General features: G+C 54.9%; 1 protein-coding gene across 9 annotated transcripts in view; it reads right to left on the bottom strand.

Moving 5' to 3' along the window:
* ARAP1 (ArfGAP with RhoGAP domain, ankyrin repeat and PH domain 1) overlaps positions 1-16,435 on the bottom strand; it is a 66,635-nt gene extending 50,200 nt beyond the window's left edge. For 7 of the 9 annotated variants that reach the window (XM_045038779.1, XM_019811878.3, XM_011286608.4 and 4 more), the window contains exon 1: positions 16,299-16,435. The gene's annotated coding sequence lies outside the window, so the exon portion shown is untranslated. Of the gene's footprint in view, positions 1-3,221; positions 3,241-16,298 lie in introns of those variants that run through there. The other 2 variants (XM_011286609.4, XM_045038778.1) reach the window with 2 other exon arrangements.
* Between the last annotated feature and the right edge of the window lie 1,666 nt (positions 16,436-18,101).

Here is an 18,101-nt window from a genome sequence, read left to right as displayed (position 1 = left end):
TGGTCAAGCGGGCAGACTTCTACTTCGGCTCAGGTCATGATCTCAGGGTTTGTGAGTTAGAGCCCCACATCAGGCTCTGTGCTGACAGCTCGGAGCCTGGAGCCTGCTTCAGATTCTGTATCTCCCTCCCTCTCTGCCCCTCCCCTGCTTGTGCTCTCTCTTACTCTCAAAAATAAATAACCATTTTAAAACATACTTAAAAAAAACACAAATAAAATAAAAAATAACAGACAATATGAAAATTTTAAACTGCACTTGTGGCTTCCATTCACTTCTCCTGGATACTCTAGACTCTTAACCACTCTGCTCACTGCCTCTCAAAAGTGATCATGAATACTAACTGAGCACCTGCTACGGCTTGGGCCCTGTTCTAATGGTTCAACATTGGATTGATGATGGCCCCAACCACCCTACTGAAATGACCAGGGCTGGGAAACAGGAAACCAGTTCCATCCCTGAGAAACGGTCAACCTCCTCCTGGGTCTCCCTCAAGTTCCCATTCTTGTAAGAAAGACTTCAGGCCAAGGTCAGACGCAGGGACCCACATTGATTCCCTTCTAGGATGGCCTCGTTCAAGGCTCTAGAAGCATGAACCTCAGACTTGGACTGGCTCTTCAGGAAGCTCAGGCTAGAGGGGGTCTGACACCAGCCAGCCAGGGAAAACAGCTCACAGGGCCCTCAGCAGGCTAAGGATCAGGGAAGGCTTCCTGAAGGAGACAGCTCTTGAAAAACAAGTTTGGAGCAGTGCCCTTCTGAGCCATGTTGGAGCCCAAGGCAAAGAAGGAAACAGCAATACTGAACCTCTTTATTTAAAATTTTGGTATTTTGAGCCTGGGTGGCTCAGGCCATTAAGCGTCCAACTTCAGCTCAGGTCATGATCTCACAGCTCATGGGTTCCAACCCCATGTTGAGCTCTGTGCTGACAGCTCAGAGCCTAGAGCCTGCTTCAAATCCTGTGTCTCCCTCTCTCTCTGCCTCTCCCCCACTCACTCTCTCTCTCAAAAATAAACATATTTTTTTTTTATTTTGGTATTTTTTTGGATTTTTTCATTAGTTTTGATTTTTTAAAAAATATGGCTTAAAAATATTACCTTGATTACTGAACTTTTTCCCACCCCGGCCCCTTATATTTTGTGCCCAAGACAAGTGCTGCATTCACTGCACCCTGATCCTGGCCCTGGTTTGGGGGTTTAAGCCCTGCAGCTGCTAGGACACCTCACTGAATCTCCACCCCCAGGAAAGCAGGGATCCGGCAGAAGGGAGTGTCATCCTGTTGTGACAGCATGGCCACAAGCTGGGGTATTCCCCTCCTCCCCCACCCCAAGGGCCCAGCTCAAGCTTCAACACCCCACCCTGCCCCTGCTTCTCCTGTCTCCCTCCAGCTCCCCTCTGCTATGCCAACCTCGGTCCCACCCCTGCTCAGATCTCACCCCTGCTCAAAGCCCCTTGTCATTCGACCTGCTCCAGCCCTGACATTTACAAATGAAGAAACAAACACCCACAGAGAGGAAGTGACTTGACATACCTCAAGCCCCAGCCAGGCTGGGCTGGCTCAGGATTCCCTCCGTGTCACTTTCTGCACCAGGCACCCGCTTAGCATATGGGATCCCCGAAAATGTCTGACAATGATGAGCAAATGACCCACATCCTCCCACCTTCAGGTACTGATTCCAGGTTGCCTTCTCCAGCAAGTCGTCCCTAACCACCCCGCTTGGGCTCCTAAACCTCTGAAGCTGAGCCATGCGGTAGAGCGCTGCTCCTGATCTGTCTCTAGTTGCTCCATTCGTGGGGATCCATCTCCACCCAACCCCCGCTTGGCCTGGGGTATCCTGAGAGTCTGCACCGCTTCTTATCCTCCCTGCCCTCCACAGTAGCGCCCAGGGCCTGGCTGGCCCAGGAGCACTCCGTGTAGAGGTAAGAGTCATCTGGACTCTAATCCTTCCTAGCCAGTCCTTCAGGTCTCACCTGAGACCCTCTTTGCTGGAGGCAAAGCTTTCACCTTTCTGTCCTCGAATTACCACTTCACCTCCCGTCATAGTTTAAGGCTTCTTGCCTCCTTCTCTGTCCCAGCCCAGCATCCCCGTTGTGCCGTGCCCACCAGGGCAGCAGGAAGGCAGCCCAAAGCCCTAGCGGAGGACAGGCACACTCCCACTTCCTCCATTTCCCAAATGCCTGCTGTATGCCCAGCCCTTGGCCAGATTTCGACCCTTATCTCAGTCGTCCTCATCACAATCCCATAGCCTGAGATTTTTACCCCATTTCAGGGAAGCTGTGTGAGGTGGAGATTCGCCCAGGTCACTTGCTGGAACCAACAGAGCCTTCAGAGGATGTGACTGCCTCTGTCTGATAAAGTCAGAGAGGCTTCCAGAGGGCCCTCGTGAGCTGGGCTTTGAAGAAGTAGGAGGTTGTGCTTCCAGCCAAAGGGAGTTGAGTGCGCAAGGCTCACAGGGATAAGAAAGGACCAGGCAGATGCAGAGATGGGTGATTTCAGTGGGGTGGGAATGGGGGATGTAGGAGGACAGTAGTAACACCCAGACAGGTTTGGGGACTCCCACAAGGGTGTGAGCCTCCTCTGCATTCTGATTTGCATGAGTGAGTCAGGCCTGAGTCTGGGCAGCCTGGAAGGTCCTAACTGCTTCCGCATTCAGCTCTGAGGTCCCTTCAGCCAAGACCCTTCCCTCCCACCCCCCACTGCATCTTTAGGCCTCCTCCACACAGAGCTGTGCTCTGGTTTCAAGGGAAGGGCCAGTGATGGGGGAACAGAAGGAGAGGAGGAAGGCAGGCCCAGGGTCCACACTGAGGCCTGAGGTCGTCCACCACTGATCCTCACCTCCCCTACATGCCCTCCCCTCCCAACCCAGCCACCCCAGCCACCCCAGGCAGGCTAGGCAGGGACCTTAGCATATAGCCCTCAGGAAACACCTCCAGTGGCCGGCACAGGAACCAAGAACAGTACACAACCAGCTGTGGCCAGGCCACAACCTACCCATACCACAAACTCACACCTCACACAGCCTCTAGGGACACACACCTCCTGCCCCACTCAGCAGCCACACAGCAGATCTGCTCCCCGCCCCCCCCCCCACGACCAACCACCACACACAGCCTTCAGTCCCCACACTCCCTACCAACAACTTGACTGTGTACATCTGCCCCAGAGCCCCACAATGCCCAGTACCCCCAACTCCACCCCCCTCCTCAACATAATCACCAGATGATACCTATAGGCAGGGTCACATTTGATCTGCCGCCCTCCTGGGTGTTCTCAGGACTCCGCTAAGCAAGCAAGAAGCCTTGGAGACACTTCCCTTAGATATGAGGAACTAGGTGGGGGCTGGGTTCCTGGCCCAGAGGGTGCAGAAGTGGCCCCTGCCCCGCTGCAGAAGCTAGCTCCTTACAGCCCAGCTAGGCTAGCAAGGCAGCAGGTGCAGCCCTCAGGCAGTCAGCTGACTGATCCTTGGGCCACGGGCCTACTTTCTGTCTCCCAGGGATGGGTGGCCGCCACATACAGGACCCAAAGAATTACAGTGGATTCTCCTGCCCTGCCGCAGCTCCCAATCTCTGTCCTGTTACCTCCCTGGCAGCAGATTTCTGTCCCATCCCGTCCAGGGTATGACCCTTCCTCTGGGGACCAGGGAGTGGTGGAGGTGGGTGAGGAGCAGCCCTCAGGGGAGGACTGAGTCGAGGCCCCATTGCCTCAGCCACCTGGTAGGAAGCTGGGGGCCACTAGTGAGTCAGAGCCATCTCCCGGCAAGATGCAAGGTAAGTCCGGGTTCCAATCCCGGCTCTATCACTTCTTGCCTGAAGTGCTGGGCAAGTCATGTCACATTCTGAGCCTCAGTTTCCCTCTCCATAAAGCAGCGCTGCCACCCAGATGACCGTGACACGTCACTATGTATGTGCTAGAGACCACACTCACTCATCATCTGCTTATTCCTCTGCTGGTAAGACACATACTTCCTGTTCCTTTGCCCCAAGGCCTTGGCCACTCCTGACCAAATGGGCCCTTGGTGCTGGTCTTGTAGCCAGTCTCTGGTCTGGACCCCTCCGCACTCTGGATTCTCAGTTACCCCAGACACCAATGACTACCACACCCTGCCTCCAGCCATGTGCCCCTGCAGGGCTCCAGACTGGACACCCCACTGCCCCTGGACCTCATTCTGGGTGGCCCCAGCCACTGCACATTCCCACCCCACGATGAACTCTCCAGGGAAAAGCAAGGTTACCTCCAACCTAGGTGGGGCCTTTGGGCAAATTAGAAAAAATGCCTCTTCCTTCAGAGGCCCCACAGCGGGACATGAAGCTCAGCAGGAAGGACAGGCTAGTAGGTTTCAGTACCCCCCTCCCAGCTCTCACCTCACCCCCTTCCGACCAGGTACCCTTGGACAGTGCACAACATGCGCATCACACACAGTGGACCTGGTGAGAGGCAGGACATCTTAACAACCTCCTTGGGGCAGCCCATTCAGCATCACCCTAATCAAATATAAAACCAGGTTTATTCATGACCAAGGCACAATAAAGACCAAGGGACAGGAGACATCCTTGACCTGAATTTCAGGCCTAGCCCTAACTCCCAATCCAATCTTGAAAGACCATCCCTTTCTACAACCTTCCTGTCTGTACTGTTTGAAGTTTTATAGTTGTGTATCACTTTTATAATTAGAAGACCAAATGACAAAAGTATCTTGTCTATTAGAATTGAGTTTGCCCCAGTTTGTTCCTCAAAACAATATAAAGTAGCTTTATGTTCTTTTTTTAATGTTCATTTATTTATTTTTGAGAAAGAGAGAATGAGCAGGGAAGGGGCACAGAGAGAGGGAGAGAGAGAATCCCAAGCAGGCTCTGCACTGAGCCAGATGAGGGGCTCCATCCCACAAACCGTGAGACCATGACCCGAACCAAAATCAAGAGTCAGACACCCAACCGATTGAGCCACCCAGGTGCTCCAGCTTTATTTTAAAATTTTTTAAAATGTTTATTTTTGAAGGAGAGAGACAGAACGTGAGTGGGGGAGGGGCAGAGAGAGAGGGAGACACAGAATCTGAAGCAGGCTCCAGGCTCTGGGCTGTCAGCACAGAGCCGGATGCAGGGCTCGAACTCACAAGCTGTGAGACCATGACCTGAGCTGTAGTCGGACGCCCAACCGACTGAGCCACCCAGGTGCCCCACCAGCTTTATGATTTTAAATGTAACACGAACAGACCACTAAGAGAATTATCATAAATGAGACTGATTTCCTGGACCATCTGGACCAGAGAATGGGAAACTGAGACCCAAAACTTCCTCCCTCCCACCACAGCTTATCCTCCCAAAGGTCTAAGACACAGCTTAGCAAATAAGGTCCCCCTCATTAGGACATGGAGGTCAGTAGCAGAGGGCAGCCCAGGGACTTTCAGATGGGAAACGCACTGAGGTCCATTAGTAAACATGAGACTCCAGGGTCCCTGTGGTTTGTCCTCTAGACAGCATCTGACCCCACCCTAGCGCCGAGCGTCACCCACGTTCCCCCAAACCTCACCCAGGGCCCCCTCATGCCCAAGCCCCATCCTAGAGAGGGTCAGATAGGGAGGAAGGTATGAGATGAAGTGTGAATATCTGCAGTACCTCACTTGCAAATACGCGAAGCCGAACAATGACTTGGGGTTTAGGCCTTGTCAAAGTCTATGACATATGACTTGGCCAACCATCTCCAAATGGACCATTCTGGACCACCCCCTCCCATTTCCCCTATGGCTCTTCATTACCTTGTTTTGACACACACCCCCCTCTCTATCCCACTGCTCCCATCCACCCCAGGCCTCCCCAGGCCAGTCTGGATCTCTGGGCCCTCTTCCCTTCTTCTGTCCTCAACCCACCTTTAGCCAGCACACCCACCAGCCTACCCTGTAACTGTCCCCAAGGCAGAGCTCCTCACCTAACCCTACCCCAGAGCCCTCACCCACATCCACGTTCCCCGTGCCCCAGCCCATGTCACCGTTCAGGTGCAGCTCAGATCAGCCCCATAGCACCGTGGAGACCTGGGACACCCCCAGCAGGAGCACACTAGACTGTGGTCTGGTCCCCTGCCTTCAGTCACAGACAGTCCTCTACTGAGCTGGGGGCTTCCCAGGCAGGGCAGGGAGCACCTCCCTCAACGAAAGTGCTGGGTAAGGGGGAGGCCCAAGGTGCCACAGGGTAACCCCAGGAAGATCATTCTCTGTGTCCACTGCCCCCTAAGACAGGGGTGGGGGAGAGAAGGGGCTCTTTTTTTTTTTAATTTTTTTTTTTTTTTTAGTGTTTATTTTTATTTTTGGGACAGAGAGAGACAGAGCATGAACGGGGGAGGCGCAGAGAGAGAGGGAGACACAGAATCGGAAGCAGGCTCCAGGCTCTGAGCCATCAGCCCAGAGCCTGATGCGGGGCTCGAACTCACGGACCGCGAGATCGTGACCTGGCTGAAGTCGGCCGCTTAACCGACTGCGCCACCCAGGCGCCCCGAGAAGGGGCTCTTAACACTATAAATGAGTGAGTGTGAAACAGGAAGAAACAGGGCTGACCACATGCTGGGTGGGAGTACACAGGTCTACTGACAGACTCCCAGGCAGCAGGAGCGGACAGAACAAGAGTCAGGTACCGGGACCCTCAGAAGGGTTGAGGGCTAGCCCTGGCCCTGGGGAGAGGGACAGAAGGCTGCTTGACTCTATCCCGAGTTGCCCCAGAACCTGATGTGCTCACTCACCCAGGAGGAGAGACTTGGTGGGCTCCCTTGCACCCTGGAACTAGCAGCCCTGGAGAACAGGGACCCGAACCTGCCATCCCCCCAGGTGGCCCCTGGAATGGAGAAGCCAGAAGATAAGCAGGCCCCTTGCTTGCTGGCCCCTGAAAGGGGAAGTGGTCTGTGCTGATGGGGTGGAGGTGAGCAGACTGGCAGGGCAGGGGCTAGAAAGGACCAGCCGCAAAGGCTCTGGCCTCCAATTTCATGTGTGATCTCAGCCTCCCCAACTATATAGTCAGACAACATATAGGAAGATTCCCTGACTCAGCCTCTCCTCTCCAACTCACAGAGAACATTCTAACCCACTTATATGACCCAGCCATCCCTGTCTAAAACAACAGAAGGTTGTGATTATGGAGTGCTTACCATCAGGCACTGTGCTAAACACAGTACACGGATTGTTTCCTCATGACAGTCTAGAAAGTGGATGGTTTTTTTAGCCTACTTTACAGATGAGAAAAAAACAAAGCCTCAGAAAAGTTAAGTAACCTGCCTAAAATAACACAGGAGCCAGAATCTGAACAAAGGGCTGCCTGGGCCCCTCTTTCTACTCATCTCCTCATAGGGCACAGTGCCGAGACAGGCAGAAAGCGGGGCAGATTCAGGGAGGTCAGGTGGGCAAGAGAGAAGGAGCAAGCTAAGAAGGGCCTTGAAGGCTATGCTAAGACACTTGCCCTTGCTGTCCACACAACAGGAAGCACCCTCCTGGGTGAGTAAGCAGGGTGCTTCGGGGATGCATCGTGGGGCAGGCAGATAGTCAGGCGCACTGGGGTGCCTACCACTGGGAGCCTGGGAAATTCACATAACTTCTAAGTCTCTATTTTACCATCTGTATAATGGGGATTATGACAGCTCCACCTTGCAGGCTTCAGAGGAATAAACGTATGCCTTCGAAATACAGCCCAAATCTGACCAGTTCTCACTCCCCAGTGACTTCCCACCTCCCTCAGACTAAAAGCCAAAGCCAGCACATGGCCTACCAGGGTCCATGGTCTGTCCCTACTGCCTCTGTCTCCTTGCTGCTATTCCAACCCACTCTGTGTGCTCTTACCTCAGAGCTGGGCACTGGTGCTCCTTCTGCCTGGAATGCTTTTCCAGACATCTGATGACTCACTCCCATACTTTTTCCAGCATTTTCTCAAATGCAAGACCATCATTCCCTGAACACTCTACCTAAAAATGTGCCCCTATGAGTCCCTGATCCTGTGTGATTTTCAGCATCTCACTTATCACTATTGGATTACATATTTGGATGCCACTTATCACTGTTGGATTACACTACTGTATTACATATTTATTTGTTCATTGTCAGTATCCTCAACTGGAGGACAAGGGCACTGTCTCATTCACAGCCCTATCCCCAGCGGCTAGACGCGTTCGGCCACTGGAAGAATGGATGAATGGATGAATGGATGTCCACATAGGCCTGGCTCACCTCAGTCAGGTGAGCTTGGGACAGGGGCCTGTGACACGGGTAGGGAGAGGGATGGTTGGACGAGGCAGGTGTCAAGGTTCAGACCGGAGTTCTAGGAGTCAAAGATTCAACTCTGAGGTTCCTTGGCCCCCTCTGTGGCTAGGCTTGCCCTTTCTCTCCACCTGAGGCTGCCCTAGCTACTTCCTGCTGTGCTGGCCTGATAAACACTGCTCGGGGAGCCCTCATCCACAGAGAGGAAGTGCTGACTCTCAGACCCCCTCGTGCTGCCCACCCCTCAACCATTCTCCAGAGCAGGTGAGAACCTCCCTAGACTTCCAGGAGTCTCAGAGACCAGCCCCCACCCTCTCTGCCATGCCTACCCCTTCCATGACTAACACCCAGAGGGGTTCAAAGGGCCTCCACCCTCCGGCTCCTGCCTCTCACTCCTCACCCATCTCATTCCCTCCACTCCTGCTGCCTGACACTTTACCTTCAGGTCTTTGCTTATACTGTTCCCTCTGCTTGGAACATCATTCTCTACTTTGCCTTTCAAGTCCAAGTGTCACGTGCTCTGGGGAGCAGTCTCTGACTCCCATGGCCACAGTCCTGATCACATTGGGATGTCACTATCTGTGATTGTGTCACATATACACACACACACTCTCACGCCAGACCTGGCTGGGTGTTCCTCGAAAGCAGGACCAGGATCTGATTACCCTGCATCCCCTACTACCAGCCTGAGGTTGGCACACAGTGAATTTCTGTTGACTGAATGAGCATCTCCCAATTTTATACACAGAAAGCAAGTAGCCCAGGCAAGTGATGACTTGCCTGAGGTCACACTGCCATCAGTGGCCTGAGTGTGGCTAGAACCTGGCTTCTGGCCTCCTAAATCAGGCACTTCTCATTCCCCTTGTGCTCACCCAGTTATAGCTCTAACCTCCTGTCTACTACACACCAAGCCCTGCCTTCCCCCAGCTTTCCACACCCCCCAACCACCTGCCCCTTAGGCACTTAGGAACCACCTTATCCAACCCTCCCCTCTTCCAGAAGAGGAAAGTGAGCCCTAGAGAGGTGCAAGAAACTAAACTAACCAGTCAGGACCAGGACCTAGGCCCCCCAGACTGAACCCCTCCGTCCTTCCACTAGCCTGTTTCTTGGAAGAACTGGGAGGGGACAGTCCCCTCAGGTAGCCTCGAAGTTACTGGAGCAACCCCCCCTACTCCACGTCGGCGAGGCCAGCCCAGCACTGAAAGATGTGGGTTTTCAGGCCACTGGCAGTAGAGGCAGATGAGTGTCCTGGTTCACGTCCTGAAACAGAAACTGGAACAGAACCACTAGAACAACTAGGTGCTCCCTGAGTCTTTGGTCTCCCTAGACTTAGCACATCCATCTTTAGAGCTGAGGAGACAGGAGGAGGAGGAAGAGCCCCAGTCTGAGGGGAGAGGCAGGCCTTCAGCTGAGGCTCTGGCACCCCTTCAGCAAGCAAGACGGACCCCACCCCAAAGCCGTCCTGTTGTCATCTGGCAAAGCCCAGTCCCCACCCCTGCCCTCCGGGAGGCCCCTTTCTCCCCACCAGGCTGCTGGGGTGGCTTTGGGGAACAAACTATGGTATTTCAGCTGCAGACTCACAGCGGCCTGCCTGGATGAAGGTCCCCACTCAAACAGATAAAAGCCTTACCCAGGAGGCACCTGGGTGGCTCAGTTGGTTGAGCGTCTGGCTCTTCATTTCGGCTCAGGTAGTGATCTCATGGTTCATGGGATAGAGCTCCGTGTTGAGCTTTGCACTCATAGCACAGAGCCTGCTTGGGATTCCCTCTCTCCCTCTCTCTCTGTCCCTCCTCTGATGGCTCTCTCTCTCAAAATAAATAAGTAAACTTAAAGGAAAAAAAAAAAAAGCCTCACCCAGTTCGCATATCAAGGAGTGCAAAGCCTGGCACTTCCTACTCCAATCCACCGGGACATGGAATGCTAACACCTGCACGCAGGCAAAATCGCAGGTCCTCCAAGGACGCGTCTGGGCCCAGGAGCACACACGTTCACACACGGACACACGCACGGTGCCTGCCCAGAAGGACGTGGAGCAGAAAGGAGATGGGAAGCACAACCGAGGAAGGAGCTTACCCAGTCAGGAAGTCTTCCAGGAGGAAGGCACTTCCCTCATGGGGAGGAAACAGGTCTCCTCCCCACGAGGCAGCTCCCACTCTCATGCCCAAGGCCCTTTGAGGGCAGCTGATGTGCCCATAGGCTCAGATGGGCACCGGAAGGAGTGGGTGGGGGTGGCAGCATTGTGAAATATTCTAAGGCCCTGAGCCAAGGCCCGGCGTTCCTGCCCCAAGGAGGGGCAGGGTGCCTCCCTTCTGGCTCCCAGGCTCAGGTCTCTGTCCACCACTCTGTCAGGGCCCTTGAGCCTGGCTCTGCCCTCCAAGACTGGACCTGGGCCTGCTGAGCCACATTCCACGTTGGCCCCGGGAGGACCTGGCTCCCCCAGCAGTGTGACCCAGACCTTGCTCTGTGACCCAACCAGCCATCAGCCCTCCCTGGGCCTCCCCTTAACCCCATCCTGGTATCCAGCACGACAGCCCCACTGCCAGCAAATGAAGAGGAGTCGTGGCCCCTGTCCATTCCCTCCCCATTCTCCACCAAGATGGCTATCTCTTCCGCTACCACCTAGTCCCTTCCAGGGTCCGGTTCTCAGATTTCTTGAAAGGCGACAGCTGGGTGCACATGCTGGGGGTGGTAGGTATAGACAGCACACAGAACCTGGGGGCCAGCTGTGCCACAGGCCTCCAGAAGCAATGCTGAGAAACTCCGGGCCTTGTCTGTCTGGTACCAGCCGGCAAGGTGTGGCACAGGACTCAGCCTCAACTTAGAGTCTACCCAGCCCAATTCGAGGCTTTGCAGGCTCTTGGAACCCAGATTTTTGGAAATTCAGAGGCTGGGAATCGCCAGCACACAAAGCTCTAGAATCCTTGAATCCCCAAAGCCTAGAATCTCAGACTCAGAATCCTAAAATCCCAGCTGCTCAATGTGAGGAGAGGGTGGGTGGGAGTGAAGCAGGGCGAAGAAGGCCCTCTACCCCACCTCACCTGCTCTGTTTGATTGGTTCCTGTCCTGATCTGTCCACACCTAAAGACTGCTGTGGAAGCTGCTGCTTCCTGCTCCCTCTCTGAAGGTCGAGGGACGCTGAGTTCATTGAAGTGATCAGTCCAAAGCCTCTCACTGAACCAGAGGTCAGGGACAGGACTCCAGAGCCCCGGCCCTGGCATTTTGTGGAAAGGAGGTAAAGGGTGAAGAGGATGTCCAGGAGCAGGGCAGTGCCCTCTCGGGCAGTAAGGAAGGAAGCAAAGGAGACCCAGGCATACGGAGTAGCAAGATGCAGTGACAGCTCCCCCTTCCTGGGGGCTGACCCGCCCCAGGACTGGCCCGGCCAGGCCAGACTCCCCCAGGAGCCCCGAGCAGCTGAGATCCCAGGTTGTGACCTCGAGTTCCTTGCCCTGGGAATGGGGACAGAGGAGTAGCAGTGAGAGGGCCCAACCCTCCTCTTCCTCCCCCTTCCACACACATTTTTTGCCCTCACAATGAAGATAATAAGGAAGAAGAAGATTTTGCCACATTTCTCCCTCCTGTCATCTGAGTAGGGTGGCCTCTTGACCCCTGAATCGTCCTCTGGACCCCGCTGGTACTGAGCACCACACTGTTGACCACAGCTGGTGCCTGCTTCTTGGCTCTCAGCTCTGGAACCATGTTCCCCAGGTTTGTTCATCCAGTCACTGACATCCAGTCGTTCCATATCCCAGGCACCTTAAGAGGACTCAGGTTCTCGGTTCAGTCAGGGAGAAAGATCTGGACCCTGTGACAAGGCAGGTGGGCAGTGTCCGAGGGAAGCTCAGGGCTTCAGAGGCCCAGGAGACCCTGACCAGGCCCCAGGTAGGGAGGTGGACTGCAGGCCTCAGAGCCTCTGCCTGGGTGCCGGCTCTAGCTCTCCCTTTCCTCAGCTGAGAGACCACACGGGCAAGTCACTTAACTTCTACTGACCTCAGTTTCTTCATCAGCAAAATGAGGGCTGGGGGAACCACTGTATTCAACAAAGCCCAGGGCTGCCGGGACAGGATGAGAGCAGTGAGCAGGTCTCCAAGAGATGCTCATCATCCCAGAGGCGGGCCCGTGGGGGGGCTCAGGGCTTGCTAGCGGTCAGTCCCATCTACAAGCAGGATGCCCTTGCAGGCATGCCATCCTCACAGCTGGGTGCCAGCAACGTCACGTGACCAGGTGGCCCTCTACTGCCTGCGACCCAGACTAGGAGCTCCCAGGGTAGAACGGGGTTGGGATCTCCTCTGTCTGCGGTGTCTCCCGGTGCTCACAGTTCTCATTGTGGAGAGGGAGGAATTCAGGCTCCCAGCTCTTCTATGTAATGGATGGTCTCGGGCAAATCACTTTACCTTTCTGGGCCTGTTTCCTCATCTGTAAAATGGGAATTGGCACATGCTCCAAGAGAACTGTTGAGGATTAAATCGATACCAAAAAATGCTTCCACAGTACTCGGCACGTACTAAGCCTCCAAGAAACAGCAGCTACTGCCACTATTATCACTACCATTAAACAATAATTCTGTTATCGAACTGGTCACTTAATTCCACATCCCGTCCCACCCACTCTGATTTTCCCGATGGCTGGGACAGATGTCCTCATTACAGGACAGACCTTCTATGTTCCAAAGGCTGAGACAGGGAAAAATTCCACAGGAAGGTCATGTGGAAGACCAACCATGCACTGCCCCCCCCCCCCACCCCCAGCCGTCCCTGACACCCGGGGTCATCTGCCTCTTTGGGCCGTCCTCCCCGGAGCCCTCACTGGAACGTACAGGTCTGGGGGCCTGATGGCAGCAAGGGTAAGTGGCCAAGATAGCCTCTCTAATCAGGGCTGGGCGTTCTGGTGTCGAGTCAGCAGAAGGCCCTGAGCTTTGTGGGCATTGTACTCGTAGGGGATCTCTGAGGGCCCTCATATCCTCGTGCTTAGCACAGAACCCCTTCCTGAAATATGAAACACCCCTCTGTGCGGGGCTGTGAAAGGGGATGAGTCCAGGCAGACTGAGACTGGAGCAGGGGGTGAGAGGGGCCACCCAAGGGACTGGACTCTACTCCTAAGCGAGGGCTGCGTCTGCTTGGCTGGGGTCACACTCTGCTCAAGGCTACCTTGGCCACCATCCAGGGGAAAGCCCCTCACTGAGTGGGACCCTGGACTGAGCTCAAGGAGTAAGGTCAGGCTAGGGGAGAGGAAATCAGGCCGAAAGAGGCAAACAAACTCCTGGGTCCTGATCCTGCCTCTACCACTTATTTGCTATGATTTAGGCAAATTACTTAACCTCTCTATGCCTCAGTCTTTTTATCTGCAGAATGGTACTTAACTTCTGGGGTTTCGGGAGGAGAAAGTGGTTAATATACATGAAAGTGCCTACACCAGTGCTATGTGCCTATTTACTGACATCTTTCTCGCAGATGTGATTACTCAGCTCTTTCTCAGTCTCTTCCCTTCTGTTACAGGAAGGTGATCCCTGTCTCATGGAACGATGTGAGGTTAAATAAAAAGCACAAATGTGCAGCGTCAGGCACACGATAGGTACTCACATCAAGGAGAGCTCCCTCCCTTTCCCTCTTCTTTCCCCATGAGGGCTCAGACCAGGAGTCGGATCAGTCCTGACCCCCACCAAGGCTCAATGTGTGATCCTGGTCTGATCTCTGACCCTTGGCTTCAGTCTCTCCATCTGTGAAAAAAGCTTCTGGGCCAAGTGGTCTCTGAGTGTCCGTGACTATATTATCTGCTCCCACCTCCGCTCCCTCCTTCCTTTTTCATTTCCAGCTTATGTCCTACAGCATCCCCTCTTGCTTCAACAGAACCCTTGAGAGCCTAAATTTGGGTGGAGGGACAGCTGGTGGGCAAGGGGTATGAGCCCTCAAGCAACCCAGGGCCCATCCCAGACGCCCAAGGGTTAAGATCCAGAGTGAAGGGCGGGGGATGGGGGGTGAGCGGCAGGGTCAGTGCTGGACAGGCGGGCCTGGAGCCCAGGGCCTGCCTCCCCTCCCCCCACCCTGGGAACAGAGGCTACTTGTTTGGGCATCAGCCGGCTGGCTTTGAGCTTGGCTAAAGGAAGAGAGGGGTGGGGAGGGGAGGGCCCCAGAGAACAGAAGGGACTCCCCGGTCTTCAGCTGATGCCCTACTCTGACACTAGGCTAGTTTACCACTAGCCCCTAGGACTCTCAGAGGCCCCTTACCCCTCTGAACTGACCCCTTCCCTCTAGGTTCTCTCTTTTCTTCGTTCAAACACTCACTGCCACAGACAGGATTTAGACTCAGGCCCAATTCTCACCCCAGCAGTCTCTCTCTCGAGCATGAGACGAAGACTTATCACCCCATCCTGCAGATGGAGAAATGGAGGCTCTGAGAAGTTTGGGGACTTGCAGGGTCATGTAGTGTTTGGTGGCTGTATAGGGACTACCCCACATCCCAGTCATCCCCATTGCTCTGCAGGCCCCTTCCCCACAGAGCTCCAAGGAGATCTTTCCTAAGCTGTGCCCCTAAGCAGGACTGAAAGGCTAGGCAGGAGGAGGAAATAAGCAGCCCACCTGTGAAGTCCCGAAGGACCTAGGAGATTTGGATGGGGAGAAAATTTCTAGGGAAAGAGGGTGGGGAAGACAAGCAACCTGCACAAAGGGCGGAGGTTTCAGGTGCACAAAAGTATGGCTGGAGCCTGAGAGGTGGTGGGGGTGCGGCTGGGGCTGAATGGGAGGGCCTGAATGCCCCCAATGAAGCGTGGGGGCAATCTGGGTCCCTGGTGGCCTCTGCCCACTTCCACCTCACCTTTTGCCCTACTCCTGTGAACAAGTGGCGAATAGGGAGGCAGGGTCTGGACAATCCCTAACCAGCCATGGAACACAGGGATGAGTTCTCTCTACACCCAGCTCCAGCTACCCCTTCCAGTCACACCCATCTCCTTGCCATTTCTCGTATATACCATGAACGTCCCTGCTTTTGCACAAGCTGTGCTGTCCTCTGGAAGGTCCTTATCCTTGTTAATTGCCAGTTAACTGCCAAGGCCCATTCCAGTCATCTCTTCTTCCCTGGGCCTCCAAGAGTCCCAGTCCCTGATTCTACCTCAGTACCTGTCTGCACTTGTCTCTGTGACTCTGTAATGAGCTTGCTGGGAGGTCTCCCCTAACCTGGACACTCTCTGCTCTCCAAGGACAGACATCCTGGATGCCTCTGTCTGGACTTTGGTGCTCACTCAGCACACAGTCAAGTCCTTTCTGAGCACTTCCACAAATCTGTACCACCTTGTAGCACCTCCCCACCCCCAACCAAGCCTGGAGATCAGGGAAGCCTCCCCAGGACCGGAACTTTGGAGGAGGGAAATGCATATGCCAAAAGCCGCACTGTAATGGCTCCTGACCAGAGTTCCCCAAACACCAAAAAACCACCCTTGGAGATCTGGAACCAAACACCCACCCTATGCCCCCCAGGCTGCACTCCAAGCCAGCTCTCTCCAGTGCCAATAACCCTCTCCCGGCTTGACCCCATTCAGTGAACACACACCTCCTCTTTTTCCAGCAATTGGGCCAGGTAGGGGCTCTTGGGACGTCACGCCTCCATTTACTGGTGGGGAATTGAGGCGCAGAGACCGGAAGTAGTCTGCCCAAGGTCACTGGAACCCCAGGTACAGGGCACAGGATCATACGAATGCTCAGAGCTGTAAGGGTCTCCGCGCTCAACGAGACGAGAGCCACTGGAGCCTTCATTTCACACAGATGAGAAAAGCAAGGCGCCGGAGGGCTGGCTGGCTCCGGCTCCTGGGAGCCTTCATACCAAAGGACTAAGAGCTGGAAGTCCCCTCTCCCGCCGGTTCGCGCTCCTCCCCTGCCACCTCTGGCCCGACCACGCATCCTCAGGAGGCGACCCTCATCCCTATCACTAGACAGAGACGACAACTGACAGAAGAAGCACCCGCGGAAGTGGACGCCGAGGGCACGGTCGGCGTGCGGCCTCGGCTTTCCCTTCTGCGAAATGGGGAAACTCCGGACAGCACCTGCCGAAACGGCGGCGGACGGAAGAGGCTCCAGCAGCCGCACTTACCTGTTCTGGGCGAAGATTCCACGTGCGGACCCGGGGACCGGGGTCCCGGCGCAGCCACGGACTCTAGCCGCCGTAAACTCGCGACCGCAAGCGGGGCGCGCCCACCCCGCCGGGCGCTTCCGCCCGCCCCCACGTGATGCCCCGGGGAGCGGAGGGCGGGGAAGGCACAGGGACCCGCCCCCTCTTCGGCCCCGCCTAGTAGCGATCTTTGAGTCCGCTGGCCTGGCCCGCCTAGCGGACAGGTCAGACTGTGCGTCTCCCCAGCCCCTCTCGCTGCTTGCATGTCCGTCTGTCTCTTGAGGCTCAGGTCTACCTCCACCACCCCAACCGCTGTGTCTCCATCTCTTCCTGCGGCTCCCTGCCTCTTGCCACCCTTCTCCTGGAGACTCTACACCCTCACTCCCACCCCCTCACTCCCACCCCACTCCCGTCCCAGGGGTCCAGACCCCCAGGGTGGAAAGGGGCTTTAGGAGGCAGGACAACCTAGGGTCCTGACCTCCTCCTCCTGGAAGTCCTTTTGCACCTCATTCTCTGAGGATATCCCACTTCCCTCCCTAGGCACACGTCCCCATGGGGCAGGCTGGTGGGGAAGAGTCCTACCCAGTCAGAGAGCTCAAGGATCCCTTGGCAGAAGGCTACGTACAGCCTGAGGTCCTGGAACCAAGGCATCTTCATTGGCCAAGACTGGGAGATTTCTGCCTATCCTGCCAGCACATACACAGATGAGGGCCCTGGGTTTAGCAGGAATTCCTGGGTCCTGGGTCCCTGTCACCTCTGGAGCCAGCCAAGCCAAAGACCTTAACTTCTTAACTTCTCTATGCTTCTATTTCTCCAAATGCCTGATGGAGATACTTGGAAAAACAGCTCTCACCAAGATGGGACGTGGGGATTGACTCTGAAATTAGAAGTCATTAATTTGAGCACCTACTACATGCCAAGCCCAGTGCTGGGCATCTTACTCCTTTTACCTAAATCCTCATACCTCTCCTTGAAGGCAAAAAATCATCACCCAGGTTAGGGATTAGAATATGAAGCTCCAAGTAGTTCCAGGACTTGTTCAAAGTTACAAAGCCAGTATTGGACAAGCCTGGGATTGGAACCCAAGTCTTGGTGAGTTATAGAATCTCTTGCCAACCCTTCACTGGACATTCACCCTGCCCCTCTAGCAAAGAGTTGATGCCACGTAGGCTGTGTCTTCCTGACAAGGCTAAGGCAAGTCATTTCCCAGGAGGGGAGGACAGGACCAAACCTTGGAGAGAACTTCCCAGCCCCAAATTCATATAGGATGTAGAAACATCAGAAAAGGGCAGAGCGCAGAGCCTTCCTCCCCACCTGATAGCAGGGATGGCCCTCAGGCAGCAGAGGTACCTGGAGGCCACAGAGAACAGGTGAGGTCCAGGCATCCCTCTAGGTCTCAAAGCCTAGAGCTCCAAGCAGCCAGATGGAACACAGTACCAGGGACTGGTATCTGACCACTGGCAAAGGACCGGGAGCCCCCACCTTTTCTGTTAACACAGGTGTGAGGTCTTCAAAGTGACCTAGGGAAGGCTCAAATCACAGGACCTAGTCCCTCCACTGCACTTGAGTCTGATGACCGTCACCCTCAACCCCCAACCTTCCATCCTCCACTCTGAGGCCCACAGCCCTGTGGTCTGAGACCCAGGAACCTCTCCCCCTTCCTTATGTGATGACTGGAGAGTGTCAGATCCTCTACCAATGCAGGTGGTACCAAAGGGGCCTCAGGCTGAAGGTCACACAGTAGAACCTCACCCTCAGAACCCTGAACCAGGGCTTCCAGCCAGA

This window comes from Felis catus, chromosome D1 (assembly GCF_018350175.1).
Source record: "Felis catus isolate Fca126 chromosome D1, F.catus_Fca126_mat1.0, whole genome shotgun sequence".
In the NCBI taxonomy this organism is placed as follows: domain Eukaryota; kingdom Metazoa; phylum Chordata; class Mammalia; order Carnivora; family Felidae; genus Felis; species Felis catus.
This window is presented reverse-complemented; position numbering and strand designations above follow the sequence as displayed.